Source organism: Rhinopithecus roxellana, chromosome 4, assembly GCF_007565055.1.
Source record: "Rhinopithecus roxellana isolate Shanxi Qingling chromosome 4, ASM756505v1, whole genome shotgun sequence".
NCBI lineage: Eukaryota > Metazoa > Chordata > Mammalia > Primates > Cercopithecidae > Rhinopithecus > Rhinopithecus roxellana.
Genome location: NC_044552.1, coordinates 104,322,280 through 104,344,648, shown reverse-complemented (window position 1 = coordinate 104,344,648; position 22,369 = coordinate 104,322,280). Strand labels below are relative to the sequence as shown.

General features: G+C 39.9%; 1 pseudogene; it reads right to left on the bottom strand.

Moving 5' to 3' along the window:
- Nucleotides 1-481: 481 nt before the first annotated feature.
- LOC104680858 overlaps nt 482-22,369 on the bottom strand; it is a 102,914-nt pseudogene continuing 81,026 nt past the window's right edge.

Here is a 22,369-nt window from a genome sequence, read left to right as displayed (position 1 = left end):
TGCCTGGCTCTCCCTTTCTAAGCTCCCGGGTCTGCGAAAGTTTGGGGTGGGTTGTACTTTCTCCTAGGTCGGTCTGTCCCACCCGGTACCCCACACTACTTTTTGCCCGGCCCCTCACCCTTGTTGGCGCTATGCTTTCTCTCCGGGCCCCCCACCTTGTATATTGCAGGGGCTCCCTGGGTGGCTTTGCTCCCAGGGACACTGCCATGCGTTCAGCCCTGGAGCCCGTGAATCCGAGCCTATGCTCTCGCTCCCGCCCGTGGATTGCATGAAAATCAATAGAGCACCACCCAGCTCGTGTTGGAAGGGACGCTCAGACATCTCCGCCCACGGCATTTTCCCTCTAGGAGGTAACAAAATCAACCGAGTTTCCCCATCATGCCAATGTCTGAGCAACCGCTTGGGAGTGGGGACTCGAGTGGCAGGTGGAATAGACCAAGTGCCTGGGCCCCATTTTCCGGTGTCTGACCTCTTCTTGAGACTAAGGGAAGTGAGGGACCGCGGGGACAGGTACTGTCTCCTCTCTTTCCTCAGAAGAGCGATTCAGCTTCGCACCTGAGCTGTTTAAGGACCGGATCTGACCCTTTTCCTGAAGATTGCCGGTGGGGCGTGCCAGTCTCTCGCCCGACCTTGGGAGGTGGACAAGGAGTGATTTCAGAGTCGTTTCCCAACCTGCTGTGTGTTTGGCCTTTGGGTGGGAGGTAGGGTGGGCCCTCTTACCCTAAACCAAGAGAGCTTAACCCCTTCTTGGGACACGAACCCTTTAAAGAATCAAATGACAACTTCTGTCCTTTTGCCCAGGAAAATACCCGACGTAGGCGCGCCCAAAACGTTCCCTACAGTTGCAGGGGGGTTCTGGTTTCCCAGACCCCGGGACTCAGGAATCTCAAGAACAGCTGGCAGAAAGAACTGTCTGCTTGGGGGAAGGGGAGAGACCAACGCGGAGAGCCGTGGAGCTGCTTGTGGCCCCAGCCTTGGGTCACCCAGGACGCCCTTTCCGGAGCCGAGTTAAGGTCGCGGACCCTGGTAGGTGGCGAAGCTCCTGGGCGCTGGGATGCTGGAAGCGCGCAGCCCTCCCCGCCCCGAGCAGGCCGCCGCCTTTTCCTCGCCAAAGCGGACTCACAGTGCCCCCTGGCGTCCGCGCGGCCCCGTTTTAAGGCGTTGTCCCTGTCCCCAAACTCATTCTATTCACCAGAAGGAAGTGGACTTTGTGACTTTATACTGATTCCCCTTTTAAGTATAGACGTTTTTGTCACGTTTATCTTTATATCCCAATACTACCTCACAAGGATCTTTGATTTTTTTTTTTAAAGAAAATATTTCAGCAGTTTGAATGGTGCTGCTAAGAAACAGAAATTATCAGCAAATATTTTTCGGGAAGTTACTCTATGCCAGGCATCTATTCACAGATCTGTACACATGTGATAAATAGTAATATGCCATATCTTACAGAAGAAGAAATTGAGACCTCAAAACTAATTCGCCCACGATCTCACTGTTCCCAATGGAGCAAGGGATTCGAATTGTGGGGGGATAAATTTAGTATCAGCCTTCAGCCGTCCAACTAGTCACCTTCGAATCACATCACAGTCCCCCGCCTGTGCTGTGCTGTGCAACATGTAGGGGTAAAAAATGCGCAGATTGTAAGAGGTGAGGTTTTTTGTTTGTTTGTTTTTGTTTGTTTGTGGGTTTGTTTGGTTTTGGACTGGAAAACTTAAAGCTCAAGAGTTTTTTGTCTTTTTTTCTTTCTTTCTTTCTCTCTCTCTCTCTCGCTCTTTTTTTTTTTTTTTTTTTTTTTTTTTTTTTTTTTTTTTTTTTTTTTTTCTTTAACAGAGTCTCTCTTTGTCGCCCAGGCTGGAGTGCAGTGGCGTGATCTCGGCTCACTGCAACCTTCGCCTCCTGGGTTCAAGCAATTCTCCTGCCTCAGCCACCTCAGCTGGGACTACAGGCGCCTGCCACCACGCCCGGCTAATTTTTGTAATTTTAGTAGAAACGGGGTTTCGTCATGTTATCCAGGCTGGTCTGGAACTCCCGACCACAGGTGATCCGCCCGCCTCGGCCTCCCAAAGTGCTGGGATAGCAGGCATGAACCACCGCGCCCAGCCTAAAGCTCAGGAGTTTTATGGTGTTGTTTTCTTTCCCAAGTTGTATGAAAAGTCCAACAGCACTGTTCTGTCGTTCTTTGCCTTCTTATATGTGACCTTTTCCCCTCTGGGGGCTTAAAAATATTCATCTTGTCTTATAAATCCTCAGTGAAGGCAATGAGTATTTTTATTTCCGTTTTACGATTAGGGATACTGGTTGGGGGAAGATGAATGACTTGCCCAAGGTCATATAGTAAATCAGGACACAGACAAGATCAACCTTGCCCTGTCAAAGTGCTTCCCTGACAGGCAGCAGTGATCCTCCTTTATTTATGTGCAAAGTACTCTCCAATTAGGAAATAAAGCATCCTGGTGCTCTCTTTGGAACGGAAGCCTTTTATAAATTCATCACTTGTTAATCAGTCATAAATAAAACCTACTCACTTTTGACCTCTAGAGGAAACCTGCTATCTGGAGATTTCACTAATCTGAGCGATGGAGACTTTTTTTTCCCCAGGTTTCCCGTCTATTTCTCTTGTACGTTTCTATACTTACTCGAGTCTTCTTTGGGTGAACCATTGAGGCACTGTATCTTTCCACTGCTTGCCTTAGCATATTGAACCTCTTAATAGATTTCATTCTAGAGGCTACTATGCTAAAATGTGTCTATCTCTATGGAGACTAAAGGCTAAAGTTCAAAGTGACACTGGCAAGAATGATTGGCTAATTTTAAGATTTAGAACTGTAGCCTTTTAGAACTAGAGGCCACTGGAGATCATACCCAGCATCCAGATTTGCATGGAGGAAGCCAAGGCCCAGAGAGGTCAAGTTCCTTACCTAAAGTTACACAGCTAGTTTGTGACAGAACTGGGACAAGAACCCAGATCTGCTTCCTCACATTGCTCTTTGCAATGTACTGCACTACCTCAGTTTTGCTGCAAGCACTTGGCCACTGTCAAAATCATTCATTTACTCATCAAATGTTTATTAAGTAGGCACTTCAGTGCCAGGCACTGAAGCAAAAAAAGAAGAGTTTTCCTTCATTAATTGGAACGGGAGAGACTTCAGTATTTTAAATATGTAGAGAATAAACTGACAGCTTTTTAAAATATGTTAGTTCATGAATTGTAAAGGTTACAAAGATACAAAGCAGTGTTTTCTTCTATCTGTAATATTATCCAAATTCTGTGATCATAATACTAGCCAAAATTTAAAATGAAACTGTATTTGAAATCCAGACGAAAATGTACTTTGAAAATGCAAGTGGCTACTCTGCTCCTAGTCACATTCTTAGAACACACAATTTATTCAGAAAGCATTGTCAACTACCTCTAATTTTGTGTTACTTTTGATTATCATTGCTTTGTTAGAGTTTTTTTCTTTAATAAAAATTTTCAAAATATTTGTCATGCTGATTATTATTTAATATGTTTGGGGTCACGCATACTTTTGCAGAGGGGATATCTTGCCTAATAAAAATCAATGGGAAAATAGGTTATGGAGAAAGTTTCTTTTTAGGCACCATTTTAGAACTGTTGTGCAATGGTAATCACTATGGCAAAATGCCTGTTGATCCTCTCCATGTAATTAATTAATGATAATTATATTCAGGTCTTCAATTCTAAATATCAGAAAACAGCTTTTCTACTTGCTCAGTAACTTGATTTAAGGATATAGAGTGAAAAATAATTTGTTATGGAATTTTCTTGGTGCCGTTTAAGGTTTCAGACTATTTTAGAAGATAAATGTTCACACCTAGTGCATGTAAAAATTAAATTCCATTAACATCTATTAAATGTCAGTCCCCAGGGTGTCTAGCCTTGTAAAAGTCAAAGATATATAATATTAATCTTAAAATGCAAAAATGTCTTACCTCTGCTTAAACCATGAGCTAAAAAGCATCTAGAAGGAGTGGATGCCATAGGGAGCAAAGAGAATAATGGGCTTGAGTGATGTAACAGGCAATCTCTTCTTCGGTGGCTGGGAGTGAGGTGCTGGGTTGGCAACTTAATTGGGGGCAGGCAGGGTGGGGGTGTCTGTTAATATGTCTGAGCTGTATACATTAAACTTGTGTGTGACAACACACATATGAAAGAAGGAAAGACAAGGAGCAGTGGGGAGTGCCAGCAGGATCCCATTAGATTATTCATTGCTGTTATAACAGGCCTTTCTTTCTTTAAAGAAGGAACAAAGGAGAGGAAATGCATGTTCAAGAAGTCATTCACTTAGAGGTCACTAACAAAAAGAGAGCCAAGCTACAGACTATGTTTGTGATAGGAAATAAAATATGATCCATTTTTCAAAAATTTTATTCTCTCATCTTTGGTAATCCCCAAAAGTTCTGTGTTTTAAAGCGTACTCCAGAAGATGAGGAAAGGGTTAATCTAGTGTCTCCTGAGGTAAAAATGATAGGTGCAGTATTTTGTTAGATAACAATGGGCAGCTCTTAGAAGTACCTTTATTTTCTCATTCTAAATCGGCAAAGCTATTATAAGTTAGCACCTAAATGTTAGGCTATATAACCCCATACAAGTGAAATTATATCGGTCAATGCTATTTCAGACAAGTGCAAGTCATGTATATAATCACAAAGATGAAATCACTCAATTTATGACCAGTGCAAATTGACTAAACAACAGTTTTTCCCATCTGACAGTTTCTTCCCATTCTGGAGTTAGGACAAGCGATCCCATAGAGCCTGCTTCCTGAGACCTGCATGGCTACTGATGACTGAGAGGTGGCTGGTTTTCTGTCTTTAGGCAATGTAATTTTATGTATTTGTTTAAAAATCTTTAGTGCTTCTTGTCTGGTTTAAACTTGCTATTGGAATATATACTTTATAACTCTTCAATTCTTAAATTATAAGAACCCAGCATAATTAGAGCTCTCAGTAATGCCTGAGATCTTGCCTCTTTGCAGTTTTAGAGCAAGGCAGTGTGGAGTGCATCCCAGTTTTGAAACTATCTCTGACCTTGGAGGCTATAAATATATATATATATAGTGTCTTAGACCCTATTTATAAATGTGCAAATACAAGACCTAGGTGTACATCGGAAAAGCCTATATCAGAAAAGCCCAGTTCCTAGAAATAAGACTGACCCCCTGAAAGTAGGAGATGTTTTGAATATTCCTTCAAAACTTTTGTGCTTAACAGTTTCACGAAAGCCAAATTTCAAACCCTTTTTTGGAGCTGTTCAGCTATCTTGTCTTAGTGAGCCCAGGTGCCCACAGCTTGGATCAGGGCCGTGGCTTGGGGCAGTATGCTCTCAGCCAGCATTCTGTGGCCTTAGAGGACTTGCTGGGGTCAGAAGCAAGGAGAGAGGGTCTTCAGGGACCTGCCCAGAAAAGTAACATAGATGACATTTTCTTTATGCTTTACAGTAGGATAAATTCCTCATGTTTCAGAAATGTAAAGATTAAGATGAAACAATATACTTAATTAAAAGGTGACATGGGTTTATTCCTCTATAATCCGAGTGGGGAAAACGTTCCTAATTTTGATTCAACTTCTTGAAGCAATGGGGAAAAACCTTGATACTTTTGATCATATAAATATGATAAACCTTTGCATGGGAACGTAAAGTAATTCGCAAAGTAAATAGACAAATAACAGCTTGTCCTTGTGGGAGAATATTTAGAATGTATACGGTAACCATATATTGGTATAGCTAATACAGAAAAAGCATTTTAAAATAGAGAAAATAAAAGGCCAACAGGGCTATGGAAAGATGGGTCAGAGAGTTCTCAGAAAAAAATAGACAAGAAAGCAAATAGACCTTCATTTGAAATGATTCTCAAGTAACCTCAAAGTAAGAAAAATGCAGGCTAGGAGGCCAAGGTGGGAGGATCATTTGAGGCCAGGAGTTCGAGACCAACCTGAGCAACATAGCAAGACCCCATTTATATTGAAAAAAAAAAGGCAAGCATGGTGTGCATGCCTGTAGTCCCAACTCCTGGGGAGTCTGAGGCAGGAGATCGCTTGAGCCCAGGAATTAGAGCTTGCAGTGAGCTATGATCACGCCATTGCACACCAGCCTGAGTGACAGAGCAAGACCCTATCTCAAAAAATAAAAAGAAAAAAAAGAAAAGAAAAGAAAAATGCACATTCAAACTACACTAAAAGACTATTCTTACCTATTAGATTAGCACAAATCATAAGGTTTAGCAGGCAAGGTTGAGAGAACAAGCATTCTCATAAATTGTGGGTAAAAATAAAGATAAAATGGTACAATCCCTCTGAGAGTCAAATACCACTCATATGATTTAATTTAATAGAAACAGAATTGTTAATCAGGTATTGAAGAGTCTGAAAGACAAAGTAAACTCTGAAGGATCCCAGATGTAGTAACTTTAGGAAGCATTATGTTGATGCAAAAGTCATTGCAGTTTTTGCCATCGGAAGCAATGGATTATTAATTATCCTTAAATGTTGGGGAAACAAAGGAAGAAGGTTGGGATTATTAGAATATAGAAACTTGGAAGAGGGGCCCTGCTGAGCTGGGACCCAGAATTCTGAAAAGGGAGTGCTTGGTTAGGAGAAAGAACCCCATGAGGCTGGTCCCAGACCTCCAAGGAAGGGACACCATCTGGATGTACAGGAGCCCCAGGGGCCCCTACAGAGCAGAGTCTCAGACTTCTGAGCTGGGCTGCTGACTGGCTCGTGTGGATACTGAGAGGGTTCTAGGAATGTAGAAAGTTGGAAACTGTAACCTACCCCTACTGGGTGAAAAACTGGCTTGGGTGACGCTGGCAGGAAGAGGAAACAAAGCAGAAATCAGCCAGTCTCCTGGTCATTCTTTTTCCTGTTGTTCAGTCTACATTTTGCATGCTTTTGGAAGAACTCTATAAGGAGCCAACTAGTAAAGCAGAAATGTGTGCAGTGTCCTAGCCCCAGCTTCTCAAAGTGGAGGGTATGGAGACAAAAGTAACTCCATCTTTGATGCTGATCTGCCATGTTAACTTCTGATTAATCCCAGTCCCATGAATTCCTGCTGGTTTCCACTTTATGTACTGTCCCCAGTGAAAGAACAAGGCAACCTTGATGTTATCGCACAAATTATAGCTCTGATGCACATAGCATTCTTGCCTGTTCTGGAAAGTGCCTTTAATTATCTTGCTGGTGTGTATATGCCCTTCCCCTATGGTATAGAAGCCCTGGGTCTGGGGAGTAACATTGTAGAGATCTACCTCTCTTGCAGCTGCCCAAGACCATGCTTCTATCTGCAAACTCCCCCAGTAAAACACCCCAGACTGATAAACTGGATTTGTTTTATTTTTCTTGGTCTTTGCTTGCTTGACTCCTTTAGCATTTGGAGGTCATTTTGCACATACGGCCCTTTCACAAAACAGAGGATAAAATGGAAAATATAGAAATGAGAAAAAAATAACTGAATACTCAGCACAATGCCTATGGAGTGGGATTTGTCAATATCCAGCAAATTTCGTATGTATTTTCCCTTGGATTTAGCAATTCTGCTTTTGGGACTGTATCCCAAAGATATACTAGCAAAAATTTTTAAAATAAAATCATAGTTTGCCCAGGGCTATTCATCACAGCACTCTGTAATAACTAAATATTGGAACCAACCCAAATGTCCATCAATAAAGGACTGATGGAATACACCATGATACACCAACATAATAAAGTACTTGACAACTGTTGAAAGAATTGCAGACTATTTCTATACACTAGAATGTCGTGATTTCCAGGATATATCACTACAATTGACTCTTGAACAACACCAGTTTGTACTGCGCCAGTCTGCTTATATAAGGACTTTTTTCCACCTCTGCCATCCCTGAAACAGCAAGACCAACCCTCTTTTTTAGACTAATCAACATGAAGATGACAAAGGTGAAGACCTTTACGACATTTCACTTCCATTTAGGAAACAGTAAATGCATTTTCTCTTCCTTATGATTTTCTTAATAACAGTTTCTTTTCTCCAGCTTGCTATTGTAAGAATGTAGTATATAATACATATAGCCTATAAAATATGTGTTAATCTACTATTTATGTTGTCCGTAAGGCTTCCAGGCAACAGTAGGCTATTAGTAATTACATTTCTGCAGACTAAGAAGTTTTACTTGCATTTTTGCATGAAGGTTGGCCTCATAGCCCCTGCATTCTTCAAGGTTTAGGGGGGAAAAGCAAGATGCAGAAAAGTATGTATAGCATGCTACTCTTTATTTAAGGAGGAGGTAGGACTATACAATTAAAATAAAACAATGGAAGAATAAACATTTAAGAAATGATTACCTAAAAAGGGATAGGCAAAATAGAGTAGAGGGTTGAGTACAGGACCTAGACTTCTTTGAATACATATTTTGTGGATTTGACTGTGGAGTCATGGAAACACTTTACATAATCATAAAACAAAGTGAAATTTTAAAAAGCAACCTCTCAAAATTAGAACTAAAATAAAACAAATGAACTTCTGCCATAGAGTAGCATGACCAAACTGATAGGAACTATTCCAAGAGACTTTCAAAAATAATAATTTGATTGTGCATGTTTGATTGAGCTACTGATATGGATTGGCTCTTTGTCCCCATCCAAATCTCATCTTGAATTGTAATCCAAACTGTAATTCTCAGGTGTTGAGGGAGGGATGTGGTGGGAGGTGATTGGATTATAGGGGCAGTTTCCCCCATGCTGTTCTCCTGATCGTGAGTGAGTTCTCACAAGATTTGGTTGTTTGATAAGTGTCTAGCACTTCTCCCCTCTCATTTGCTCTCCTGCGGCCTTGTGAAGAAGGTGCCTGCTTCCCCTTCTGCCATGATTGTAGGTTTCCTGAGGCCTCCCCAGCCACGCAGAACTGTGAGCCAGTTAAACCTCTTTCATTTGTAAATTATCCAGTCTCAGGTAGTATCCTCATATCAGTGTGAAATGGACTAATACGGTTACCCTGCGGAAAAAAGAACAGCAATAAGTCATAAACTATTTTCAGTAATGTGACTGTTGGCTGGAGTATGAGAATTATACTGAGATTGTTATGTGTATAATACAGTATAAAAAAGAATCATTGTGGAGATGCAAGATTTTTGCCATAATTGAAAGGAGATACAGTTGTAAGATCAATGAATTTAAATAAATACTCTGTAATCCTAAATTTTAATTTGAAATATCAGTATGAGCTCATAATGTATTTTTCTCTTTTTAAAAAAATGCTTATTTTTTAGCTCTATGAAAAGATTTAGAGCAATGATTGACCCAATTGTAATGAGATCTCTAGCATCCAAATTTGGTCTCTAATACCATTTCTCAGTAAAAGGAACTAGGGCTCCTTGAAGAAAAGCCTGATTCTAGGTTTAAAATCCTGTCTGTCAACAACAGCAGTAAATGAACAAAATAGACCTGGAAATTTTTTTCATATCAGAAAGCAAGGAATTTATCAAAGATGATTAAGATCATGCCAAAATAATCAGTGGCCAACTTGAATAAGTTCTCATCAGGCAAAGATGGAATAATTTGAGCATCACTAATAAGGGTAATAACTGAATTGAGTTCAAACCCATCACATATGTTTAAACTCATAAGCTCATCTAATATTTTAATAAAACCTTAATTGGTAACCTTTAAAGAATATTAGAGAACCACTTCTTTATTCTGAACACTGGTGCATAAAGGGAGTGTATCAAACACTTTTTATGTTTTTCTGTATGATCTATACCCGAGTAAACAAAATCATTCAGAAGGAGGGGTTTTTTAATAGACATATTCCAGCTAAGTGAATTATAGTATCACTAATGCAACTTTTAATAAAATAAAGCATCTGAACCAGCAGATTTCTAGGTATGGGCTGCTGAACATCCCTAGGAGCCTTCTAGGGAGATCACAAGTTCAATATTATTTTCACGGCAATGCTAAGACATTATTGACCTTTTTCCCTTTGTTCACATTTATACTGGTGATTCAAAAGCAATGGTGAACAAAAAAGCTGGTGCCTCAGCACAAATCAAGGCAGTGGCACTAACTGTGCTACTGGCAGTTATATTCTCTACCACCACATGCTGCAGGAGGAAAGGCCAGTTTAATGTAAGAATTTCGTTCATGGAGTAGTAAAAATTATTACTTGTATTGAATCTTGAAATTCGAGTACTTAAAAAAATCCATGTAATAAAATAGGAAAAACACATGAGGCACTTGTGCTACATTCTGACCCATGCTGGTCATCTTGAAAGCCACTCATGTGATTGTTAGAGTTGCCAGCTAAACTAGCCACATTTTTCATGGTACATGATTTTCACTTTAAGAAGTGACCAACAGAAAATTTATGGTTATACAGATTTGGACCTGGAAGATATATTTTTGAAAATGAGTAGAATAAATTGAACACTTCAAATAAACAACTGACAGTACTTACTGCTCAAGGTAAGGTTCAAGCTTTAAAATAAAAATTTGAATTTTGGAAAATTTCCACTTGCTACCATTATTTGGATAGCTTCCCAATATTGATAGGCTTTTCTATCTAATAACATTGATAGTTTCCAATATGTGTGGTGTTTCTTTGACATTGAATAATGACATTTTTTCACATTTGTAAGATCACATGTATCAGTGACTCAATATTTTCCAAATAATGTCACAAAATAAGACAAGGATAAGATATCTATTAAAATAGTAAGATAAACCAAGGGATTTTAATGTAACACAGTGAAAGTTTGTTGACATGGTTTCAGATTATACACTGCAACTAACCTTTAATAAATTACCATTTCTCAAGTTTAGGTAAAGAAGAATATATGCAATTAACCGAAAAATACGTGTACCTTTTTCTTTGTAGAAAAAGGTGCTAAAATAATTTTGACACTTTCAACTGTACATCTTTGTGAGGTTGAAGTTCTTTAGATACTTCAACTAAAGCAACAGATTGAATTGGAGAAGCAGAAAGAATACAAATGTCTACCATTAAATTGACAGAAAGTAAAAACACTTGTAAAAAATCTAAAACTGTGTCCCTTTTCTTAAACATTTTTTATTTTGGAAAATAATTATTTTCAATAAAAATATTTCTGTCATAAGGGCTTGTTGTTAGTTTAAATTAATAAATATTCTAAGGCCCCTTTCTCTTTGATTTCTAATATAATAAATATCAATAGATAAAACCCACATTTTAAAAAAAGCTCTGCAGGACACTCAGTAATTTTTAAGAATGTAATACGCTCATAAGAAAAAGTTTGATAACTGCTGATCTAAGTAATATCATCAATGGCTGACAACATCAAAAAAAAGGGAGAAATTCAGACATTATTATTACCTTCTACTGAAAGTAGGCAACACCACCTATGAAGTAGTCTTGCCAGAAGTTATATTGAGCCTGAATCTGATCAAAGCCATGAATGTAACTACCAATTTATAGGAAGTACAAAAGATGAACACATGGGAGATGAAATCAGCAAAATCCAGACTGAGGGAGACTGTGGAGAAAAGAATGACCTGGTTTCTTAAAAAAATATGGGAGCAGAAAAGAAAGGGAGGAACTGAGAGAGGGAGAGAATTCCACAAGAGACATAAAAGGCAGATCAGCCAATTTTTAAAATGTGGAACTTTTCTGGAACCTGATTCAAACAAGCGCTGTTAAAAATTATTATAAAAAACAAAATAATGTGTACACTGACCAGAAATGTGTTGATATTTAAAAAATAATTGTTAACGTTTAGCTGTGATCATGGTTTTATAGTTATGCACATTTTCCTTTTTTTGGTAAATGTAGAGATTCCTTATACATTAAAGATGAAACTTTTACAGATGAAGTCCATATAATGCTTAGGATTTGCTGCAAAATAATCCCAGAAGGGAGTAAGTGATAACATAATACATAAAGATTAGCCATGGGTTCATTGTTGAAGCTGAGTGACATTGCATTGGGTTCATTATACTACTCTGTTTACTAGTTTATGTGTTTGCAAATTTCCATAACTTGTAAAATAAGTCTACAGGTTATGAAAACTCTACATTGCCCTATGGGATGACCTGCAACCCTGTAGACAGGCACAATATAGCCTATTGTGAAAACAGAAAACTTACCCTCTCTCAGGGCATGAATCTGACAATAACAAAGATCAGAGATGTCACGTACAGGTCAGCATTGAGGAGGCCTAGAAGTAAAACTATGAAAGGAGCTGTTATGGGCTGAATGTGTGTGTGCCCCTCTCCCAAAATTCGTATGTTGAAGCCCTAACCCCTGTGTGATATACTATGAGGTAGGGCCTTTGGGAGGTTACTAGGCTTAGGTGAGGGCATGGAGCCCCACCATGGGATTACTACTACTATAAGGAGACCAGAGAGTGCACTTGTTCGAGTTCTCTCTCTCTCTCCCTGTCTATGCCCCTGACCTCCACCATGTGAGGACACAGCAAGAAGTCAGCCATCTGCAAGCCAGGAAGAAGCCTCTCCCCAGGCTCTTGTTGGCACCTTGATCTTTGATTGCCCAGCCTCCAGAATTGTGAAAATATATTTCTGTTGTTTAAGCCGCCCAGTTGCTGCCACAGAAAAACATAGCTTTGTGTAATATCACCCTGATATGGTTTGGCTGTGTCTCCACCCAAGTCTTATCTTGAATTGTGGTTCCCATAATCCCCACGTGTCATGGGAGGGATCCAAGGGGAGGTAATTGAATCGTGGGGGCAGTTTCCCCTATGCTGTTCTCAAGATAGAGAGTGAGTTCTCACAAGATCTAATGGTTTTATAAGGGGCTTCCCCCTTCACTCAGTTTTCATTCTTCTCTCTCCTGCCCCCATGTGAATAAGGACATGTTTGCTTCCCCTTCTGCAGTGATTGCAAGTTTTCTGAGGCTTCCGCAGCCTTGCGAAACTGTGAGTCAATTAAACCTCTTTCCTTTATAAATTATCCAGTCTCAGGTATGTCTTTATTAGCAGTGTGAGAATGGTCTGATACATAGCCCAAGCAGATAAATACAAGAGCTCTATATAAAAGAATATGGCCCCTATCCAGTGTACCAGAGGGGTGGAACCAGAATTGAAAATTTGGAAAATACCTTATACCACTGATTAATTGTCTTGTCACTTAATATCTACTGAGCATCTATTATTATTTCAAGCACTTCTCTCAGCACAGAGATGTAGCAGTGCTCAAGAGAGACAACGTTTCTCTCCTCGTGGAGCTTAAATAAATATATCATTTCAGGTGAAGATAAAAAAATGAAAAAAAATAAAATAAAGTGGAGAAAGGAATAAAACATGTCATGAAGTACCCAGAGGAAGGAGTGTTCTAGATAGAAGGAACAACAAATGCAAGGGTACTGAGGCAGCACCCAGCACTGTGTGTTTGGGGAGCAGCAAGAAGGCCTATGTGCTGGAGCCAAGTGACAGTGGCAGCAATCGGTATTGGGGAGACAGGGACAAATCACTGTAAGGGCGTTGGAGCTTGTTCCAAATGTGTTGGGAGCCACTATAGAGTTTTAAGCAGGGGAACAATAAGAGCTGATTCATGATTTAACAGGACTACTCTGGCTGCCCCATGGAATAGACACCACAGGGACGGAGAACAGAATAAGTAAGGCCACTTAGGAAGCTGCTTCATAGGCCAGGCAAGAGATGAGAGTGACGTGGACTCAGGCGTGATGATAGTGGTACAGTTAGTAAGAAGCGAACATAATTTATGATACACTGTGATATGCGCTGAAAGCAGACTGAGAAAAAGAGAAACCGAAGTTGACTTCTAAATTTTTGGCATCAGCAAGTGAGTGAATGGATTGCCACATCCTAAGATAGAGAAGTTAGAAGATGAGTGGTTTTCGTAGTGGGGGTGGGGAGGAACAAGCGATTTCTTTCTAATGCAGACCCTCAAATGGAGTTGCCCAGATGAGTCTGTAGCTAAGGGAAACAGGTCGCAGAGATATAAACTTGGGCCATTTCACCATATAATTGGTATTTAAAGTCACAGGACAAAATGACTAGATTGAACAAGGCCAAGACTAAAACTTGGGGCACTCCAACATGCAGAACCTAAAAGGGATTCTGAGGAGCGGGAGAGAGGGGGAGGGAAGGAAAAAGAGCAGTCAGTGAGGTCAAGATCTAGAATCTGTGAATAAAGCTGTTTCAAAAACGGAATGGGCCACTGTGTCCAGTGCTGCTCACGTTCCTGAGAGGCGAGAACTGAAATTGACTTTAAATCAGATACCACAGGAGTCAGTTTCTGGCTTTGTCAGGAGCAGTTTCAGCTGGAGAAGGCTCAAGAGAGACTCGGAGGAGGAAGTGGAGGTGGTAGTATGAGCAATTGTTCTAAGGAGTCATATTGCGAGGGATATGAGAAATGGGCAAGGGCTGGAGAAGGGTGAGCAGCAAAGGAAGAGTCTGTTCTAACGGTAGGAGATGATCTATTCAAGCCATAGTTATCAAAGGCTAAATTTTCAGTGTAAGATAAATGGAGTATTCTTCATTATCCCAAAAGGATGAGTAAACTCAAATATGTATCATGTGTGCTATATATCTTAAGACATGTTTCCAAGAGCATCTGAAATTTCATTTGTACATGTATCTTGATCATTTATAAAGCCACTTTGATCTATAAATCAAGAAAATCCATTGTCATGACCATTTTTAAAAGTCAAAAATTAAGACATCGTTAATTTGAAAGTTTCAAATCTAGACATTAAATGTGTGTGAATGTACAAAGAAAACCATTTCTAATGCTGTTATATACTAGGGAAATTTTGTTTTGCTTGCTGTTTTAACTTGACAGGTGAAAGGTTTAGTTGAACTTCATATTGTAAGAACTGTTAATAAAAGTTGTTAAGTAAAAAGCCCTATATCTAAAAAGACCGTATGAACAGTTATTCTATCAACTTTTAAAGGTTTTTAAACCTCCCCAGAAATTACCTCGGTATCTGAAGTTTCCCTCTAATTATGCTTGTTATTTGTTATGCACCAGTATTGCAGATAATACAGTTTCTTGTTCTTTGTAAAAATCAAAAACAAACAAAATTACCCCAGGTGGATCTACAGAAAGGAACAATGAAGGAGAGAGGAAGAAGCTGGTGGTGCAGGAACAAAGTCTTTAGGTGGCTGGGAGGGGATGGAATCCAAGGCATGAGGGGAGGACCTGGCTTTGGGTAGGAGCCCAGATGGTCCATGCATCTGTAACGACTTGGAAGGTAGAGTCTGCAATTACAGACTCAAAGTGGGTTTGTAGATTTGTTGATGGGAGGATGTGGAAGTTCTATTTTGATTGGTGACCACAGGCAAGGTCATCTGCTGAGAGAGCAGGAGGGCAAGGGAGCTGGAGATGGTGCAGAAATAGTCATCCCAAGGAGAGTGAAGGGCTAGATAAATGGAGCAGGGGTGCCAGGAATCCTGGAGTCACACTTGAGGCTGATGGTCATTAGCTCCAGTGAGACCAGTCAGCAGGATTGTGTGTTCTCTTTCAGTTACGTTAAGATGCTCAGGTGCAGGTGCAGAACTAGTGGAGGGTTTACTCTAACCAAACCTGGATTCGGAAGAAAACACAGAGTGAAATGCGAGAGGGGATTTTCACATAGGAAATGAAAAATTGGAGCTGTCACAAAAACCAGCTTAGAAATAGAACCGTCTTTCTGTTATTCAGCAGAGAGCAAAGGAAGAGTTATCTAGTTCACCAAATAATATGATGGATAAAAACTTCATAATACAGGATCATAACTTCTTTTTTTCCTTGAGACATAGTCTTACTCTGTCGCCCAGGCTGGAGTGCAGTGGCATGATCTCAGCTCACTGCAACCACTGATTCCCAGGTTCAAGTGATTCTCCTGCCTCAGCCTCCCAAGTAGCTGAGACTACAGGTGCATGCCACAACACCCAGATAATTTTTGTATTTTTAGTAGAGATGAGGTTTCCCTATGTTGTCCAGGCTGGTCTTGAACTCCTGACCTCAAGTGATCACCCCACCTCAGTTTCCTAAAGTACTGGGATTACAAGGGAGAACCACTGTGCCCAGCTGAGGATCATAAACTTCTTTAAGTTTTAAAAATTTAGTATGCTAAAGCACCTACTTAAAGTATAGTGGCAACCTTCTTGATGATTCTGAAGACCACAGGTACCTTGGGGTTATGAGCACCAATTAGTGCACTGGTGAAAGAAGTACCTGTCCTGATATTAGAGAGATGAAGAAGGGTTGACTATACTTAATGGAATTCCAGAGAACCCAACATACATTCTAATCAAAATCACCTTGATATAACCTACCACCCTGAAAATGCTTTAGGAAGGAAAATCACAGGCCTCAAGAAATCTTTTTCCAGGGCCTGAGATCAATGGTGTAGATGGGCAAAGACGATTTACAAGTCACTGACTGCAGGCACAGAGAGACATAAATTTCAGGTACAAAAGAAATAAAAGAAATGAGCACAAAAGCTATAGGAAAAGATGAATTTCTTCTTTAAGTTTTATTGCATTAATTTAATTCTATTCCTGGAAATAATGGGAAATGACTTAAGGCATTTTTTTTTCTTTCCAGAAAATTCTGAAAGGTTGTGCTTTTGATTGGTAAAAGGAAAGTGGGAATAACTTATAAAAATCACCATGAAAGATTTATAAAATATAAAAGCTGTAAAGTAGACTTTTTCTGAAGAGGTAGAAATTTAAGATCTTTGAAAAAAAGCTATGTTCTCCAAGAAGTTCTATGAGATTAATAGAGAAAAGGTTTAATTTTTTTTTGACAAAAAACTTAAGGTCCACATGAAAATGGAAATTTGCTAAGGAAGATACCAGATGATAAATAAGACTACAACAATAAATTATGCAACCTTGAAAGAACTTAACGTGCACATATCTTGCAGTTCCTTATGGAATTGCTAGGTAAGGGCAGGTTTCTTTGAAGCAAATGGTGTTAATGTTAGTATGTGGTAGAAAGATACAGGATTGTGTCTTTCTTTAAAATACATACAGCTCCTTTAAAAAAAGTACACATACCTCCTATACTTTCAAAGGAACTCTTAAGTGCTATGATGAACTAAGGGAATTAGCCCTTGTACAGTATAGAGTAATCTATAAGCAAAATATTTTAACCTGACTGTATTTCAGTAAGATTCCATTTTTTTCCTAAATATATTACATTCAGAATTTCTTCTTCATATAGGCATGTCACATTTCCTACAATCAAGCTAAGACAAGAAGGATGAATGAAATATTTTCTACAGACAAAAGAAAAACCGAGGTTGTGTATTTCCTACTACCAATATAAACTAAAAGCCTCTGTTGAAGACACTGATAAAATATAAATTTTCAGACCCAGTAGCCTCTGCTTGGTTTTGTCTGACCCTAACACCCTGCAGTCTAGGACACTGATCTTTTCTGTCATCCACCCTTCCCTTGGCCTTGGTGACCCTCCACTGATTTCCCTCTTGCAGCTACACTTTTCTGAGCCTCCTCTTCCAGCCCCTCTTGAGAAGTGGACACTTCTTGACTTACTGATAAATCAACTTATTTTCTGTAGTGCTCTCAATATACTTCCTCCCCATGCAATTCACTGATTTGCTAGTAACATCTCAAAAGCTACAACTGAACCTTAGTCCCTAAGCTATCTCTTCTGCTTTTAAATCCAAGGTTTTTGGTTTCCAGAAGAAAAAATATACATGACTCTCTTACTATCAATTAAATTGATAATTTAATTCCATTTGCCCAAAATATAATCATCTTACTTCCCAAACTGATTCTTCAACCTTCTGTTCACTTTCTTTTTTCTTTTCTTTTCTTTTTTTTTGTTTTTGTTTTGTTTTGTTTTGTTTTTGTTTTTGAGTCAAGGTCTTACTCTGTTGCCCAGGCTGGAGAGCAGTGGCATGATCTCAGCTCACTGTAGCCTCAACCTCCCTAGGCTCAGAGGATCCTCCCACCTCAGCCTCCCAAGCAGCTGGGACCATAGGCATGTGCCACCACACCTGGCTAATTTTTGTATTTTTTGTAGAGATGGGGTTTTAGCACGTTGTCCAGGCTGGTCTCCAACTCCTGGCCTCAAGTGATCCTTCCGCCTTGGCCTCCCAAAGTGCTAATATTACAGGTATAAGCCACCACATCAGGCCTACTCTCTCTTTAGTAGAGTCAACAACCATGTAGTGAGTGCACTGTGAGAGGCCCTCTTGCTTTAAAGGTGAGTAATACTCCTCACTGCCCTTGAGGACTTGTTATACAATGGGAAGCACAGATACTAAACCCTGATGATAACACAACGAATACGTGCTTGGCTGGTTATGAGAATGAAGGGCTGTGGTTTCCTAGCCAGTTGCATGCCAACCAGCTTGGCCTTCATCCTGTATGTAGAGAGGAACTATCTGACATGTGGTTTTAGATGCTGCCATGACTATGTGAAGAATATTCTGGAAAATGCCAGCTATTACCTTGCCAGGTATAATAAAATGCCAAGCATACTATATAGATAGATGATAGGTAGGTAGGTTAGATAGAAGATAGATAGATAAATAGATAGATAGATAGATAGATAGATAGATAGATAGATAGATAGACTTCATGTATTGCTGGGAGGTGGAGTAAAGACCCATTTAAAGATTCAACAATTCCACTCCAGCGTGTGTATGTGTGTGTGTGTGTGTGTGTGTGTGTGTGTGTGTGTGTGTGTATCCCAAATACATTCTTGCAAAGGTCTATAACAATATTCATTGCAATGTTACTTACGATGGTGCCTCGGAGGCAACCTGCTGTTCATCATGGGAGGATGGATAGGTAAAGACGTGGGGGTTTGTGCAGCGTGTGGTAGCATCCAGTAATTAGACTGTATGATGGAAAGAACACATTCTTTTGTCACTCAGAATAGAAGGCACCGATAAGGAGATGGGGGTGGAGAAAGAAAAACTTAAGCGTAGCATCTCTAATATGGACATAAGACAGAAGAAACGGAGAGATGGAGGCTACGAATGCTCTTAATTTATCCTCCACCTTGAAGAGGATTTGTTAAGAGATTAGGTTAAGCTAAGCCTGTGTCTTAGGCTGAGGCTGAGAACTTGGAAGGGTAAAATGTATCCTCCCACCATGACCTTCAAGTCCTATTTACCATTCCAGACACTGGGAAGGTCTCTCTGGTAACTCCACCCTCCCTAGAGAGTTTTACAATGGATCCCCCTGTTGGAGCACCTACAACACAGGGCTGGAATCTTTGGGGAGATGGCAGAGACAATGGTGAGGTATCTGAACTTTTAGTGACACTGCCTGGTTTAGTGTCCTGACTAAATCCATATAGTCACATGGCCCTGGGCAAGTTATTGAACCTCTCTGAGCTAGGGGATTTCCTCTTTCAAATGGTGCTTATGGTACCCACTTCACAGGCTGCCCACAGAACTAATTAGATAATCCAGGGAAAGTACTCAGAATGTAGTCTGGCCCATAGTAAAAGCTCCATAAATGTTGATGAATATTATACTTATTACTAAGCTTCTTAGGACACAAACTGACTTTTATAGCTTTGGATACACAGCAGCAACCCAAGTTAACATCTGTTGATGAAGATGAAACTTATTTGTGTATTGACCCAATGGTATATGAATTTTCTACCTATATTTTTCACAATATAGTTAAGTTGTAGGAACAAATGAGGTCTTAAGAAAACGTTATACAACAGGCCACAGGACTTCTTTCTTTCTTTTCTTTTCGAGACAGAGTTTTGCTCTTGTTGCCCAGGCTGGAGTGCAGTGGCGCGATCTTGGCTCACTGCAACCTCCGCCTCCTGGGTTCAAGTGATTCTCCTGCCTCAGCCCCCCAGCAGCTGAGATTACAGGCACCTGCCAGGACACCCGGCTAATTTTTTGTACTTTTAGTAGAGACGGGTTTCACCATGTTGGCCAGGCTGTTCTCGAACTCCTGACCTCAGGTGATTCACCCATCTCATCCTCCCAAAGTCTTGGGATTACGGGTGTGAGCCACCACGCCCAGCCTACATGCCTAGTTTCAAAGTCATTTGCTCTGTTTGTGTGTGTGTGTGTGTGTGTGTGTGTGTGTGTGCATGATTCCAATGTCTGTCCCTGCATGATATCCCCAATTCCCGGATACTTTTTTGATAATGGGTATAACCTCATTATTTTACGTCAGTAACTAGCAACAATTTACTTTTTAATTAATTCAAGTGCTTGCAGTGCCATGTCCACTATCAACTATTAATAAACTGTGACATAAATAAACAATTATCTCTATATGAACATGGGCAACTGGGTCAGGGATTGTGAAGCTTTTTCTATAAAAGACCAGATAGTAAATGTTTCAGGCTTTGTGCTCTGCACAAAGATCTGAACGTACTCAAGCTGATGACTCCACAAAGTAAAGGATCCAAAATGCATTTCCCCTTTAAAAAGAAATTTCCATCTGCATTCATTTATATTGATTATTTCACTCAAGTGTCTCTGATGCAAATGCAGTGGAAATATGTTCACATGATTCCATGATCCAAAGTTGGCCTTCCTTTGATGAGCCAGGAGGGGATTTACTGGGGACTACCTTGAGAACCAAGGTCTTTCAAGGTCCTTGGACATTGGAGACTTTCTTTGCAACACCCACACAGTGACTACCTTTCCCTTATGATAGACCTAACTTCATTCATTTTATAGTGGAACTATGTGAGTTGATATTTACCATATAGAGTACAATGAAACAGATATGAGCAAGGAAGACTAGGAAACAGGCAAGACAGGATAGATAATTCCTTTTCTTCTTTTCTCCTGAATGGTGGTAATAAAAAGTGATTTGAGACATACCAGTAAGGGGTTTTGAAAAGGCAAGAGTTATAGGGATAAATAAACCCCACTCTATCAGTCTTTAAAGCATCATTGTCAAATCTCCTTGGAAATATTTAAACAGGAAAGTTTGTGATTCTTTCTGAATTTAACAAGTTCTTCAAGCACCTGAAACATAGAAGGGGGAAAACATAGAAGGTGGAATTCCAAATGTACATTGTATTCTTTGCAGAGCGAGGTAGAACTGTTGCTCCCTTGGTGATTCTTGGCTCTACAGACACACTGAACCAGGTCAAGTTGGAATTCCAGCAGTTTCTTGACAGCAAAGTGAAAATAGATGTGGTAAAAATAACATTTCTCTAACAAAGAAATATAGAGTTGCAAGATTTTACAAAGCGTAGTAGTTTCAATTCTGTTAAAAAAAAAAAAAAGGAAAAAGGAAAAACAGAATAGGCTTAAAGCATCACCAGTGATGGAAGGGAAAATTGAATAGGAATGTTGATTTTTCTATATAAAAACTTTTAAAAGAATGATTGTAGCAAGATTCCATGGACAAAAAGGTACATATAAAGTAACTGAAGTTACTAAAATGCACACCAGAAAAAAATTATCATTTTTTAAATAATTTTTTTTTCTTTTCTCTCTCTCTCTCTCTTTTTTTTTTTTTTTAATTTGAGACAGAGCCTCACTCTGTTGCCCAGGCTGGAGTTCGGTGGTGTGATCTCGGCTCACTGCAACCTCCGTCTCCCAGGTTCAAGTGATTCTCCTGCCTCAGCCTCCTGAGTAACCTGAGATTACAGGCACCCGCCACCACACCCAGCTAATTTTTGTATTTTTGTTGGAGACGGGTTTTTGCCATGTTGGCCAGGGTGGTCTCAAACTCCTGACCTCAGGTGATCCTCCTGCCTTGACCTCTCAAAGTGCTGGGATTATATGCGTGAGCCACCATGTCTGGCCATATTATTTTTCTAATTATCCAGACAGGAAGAAACAAAAATATTAACAGTGATTGCCTTAGAATGGTGAGGCCATGAGTGAATTTCAATTTCTGTGTTATATTTAGCTGTATTCTTAATTTTTTGCAATTACCATGGGTCTGTAAGCAAATATAAACAATAATAAAGCAAGAAATATTCTTTTCTTAAGATTCATATTACTCTGGCATAATTTTCTCCAGGAAAGCTTCCTAATCACACCCTACTCCTCTGAAAGGGATTAGAGACTATAATAGAGAGTCTGGCTCCAGTTTTGATGATTGATTGCTGACAGTTTGATGTCTCACCCATTCCTTTCCCATTGTGTGTCACAACTAGCCAAGCTGACATGAAAGCCCGAGTTCCCTCTCCTTAGGATCTAGTGGGAGATTCAAACTCAGCCCCTAACCACAATAAAAACCCAGAGCCAGTCTTCTTTCCTTGCCTCATCAAGCCATTTTGGCCCTGCTTGAGGGGGCTGCCTTGCTCTCACCAGAGACCTGTGTCATGCAAGTAATAAAGCTTCCCATTCCCTCTTGGGGTGCGTGTGGCATCATCAATCTTGACATCTGATCCAAAATTTGGGTGGGGGTCCCTCCTGCTTTTTCAGAGTAGCCACAACAGGGAAGGCCCCTTTGTC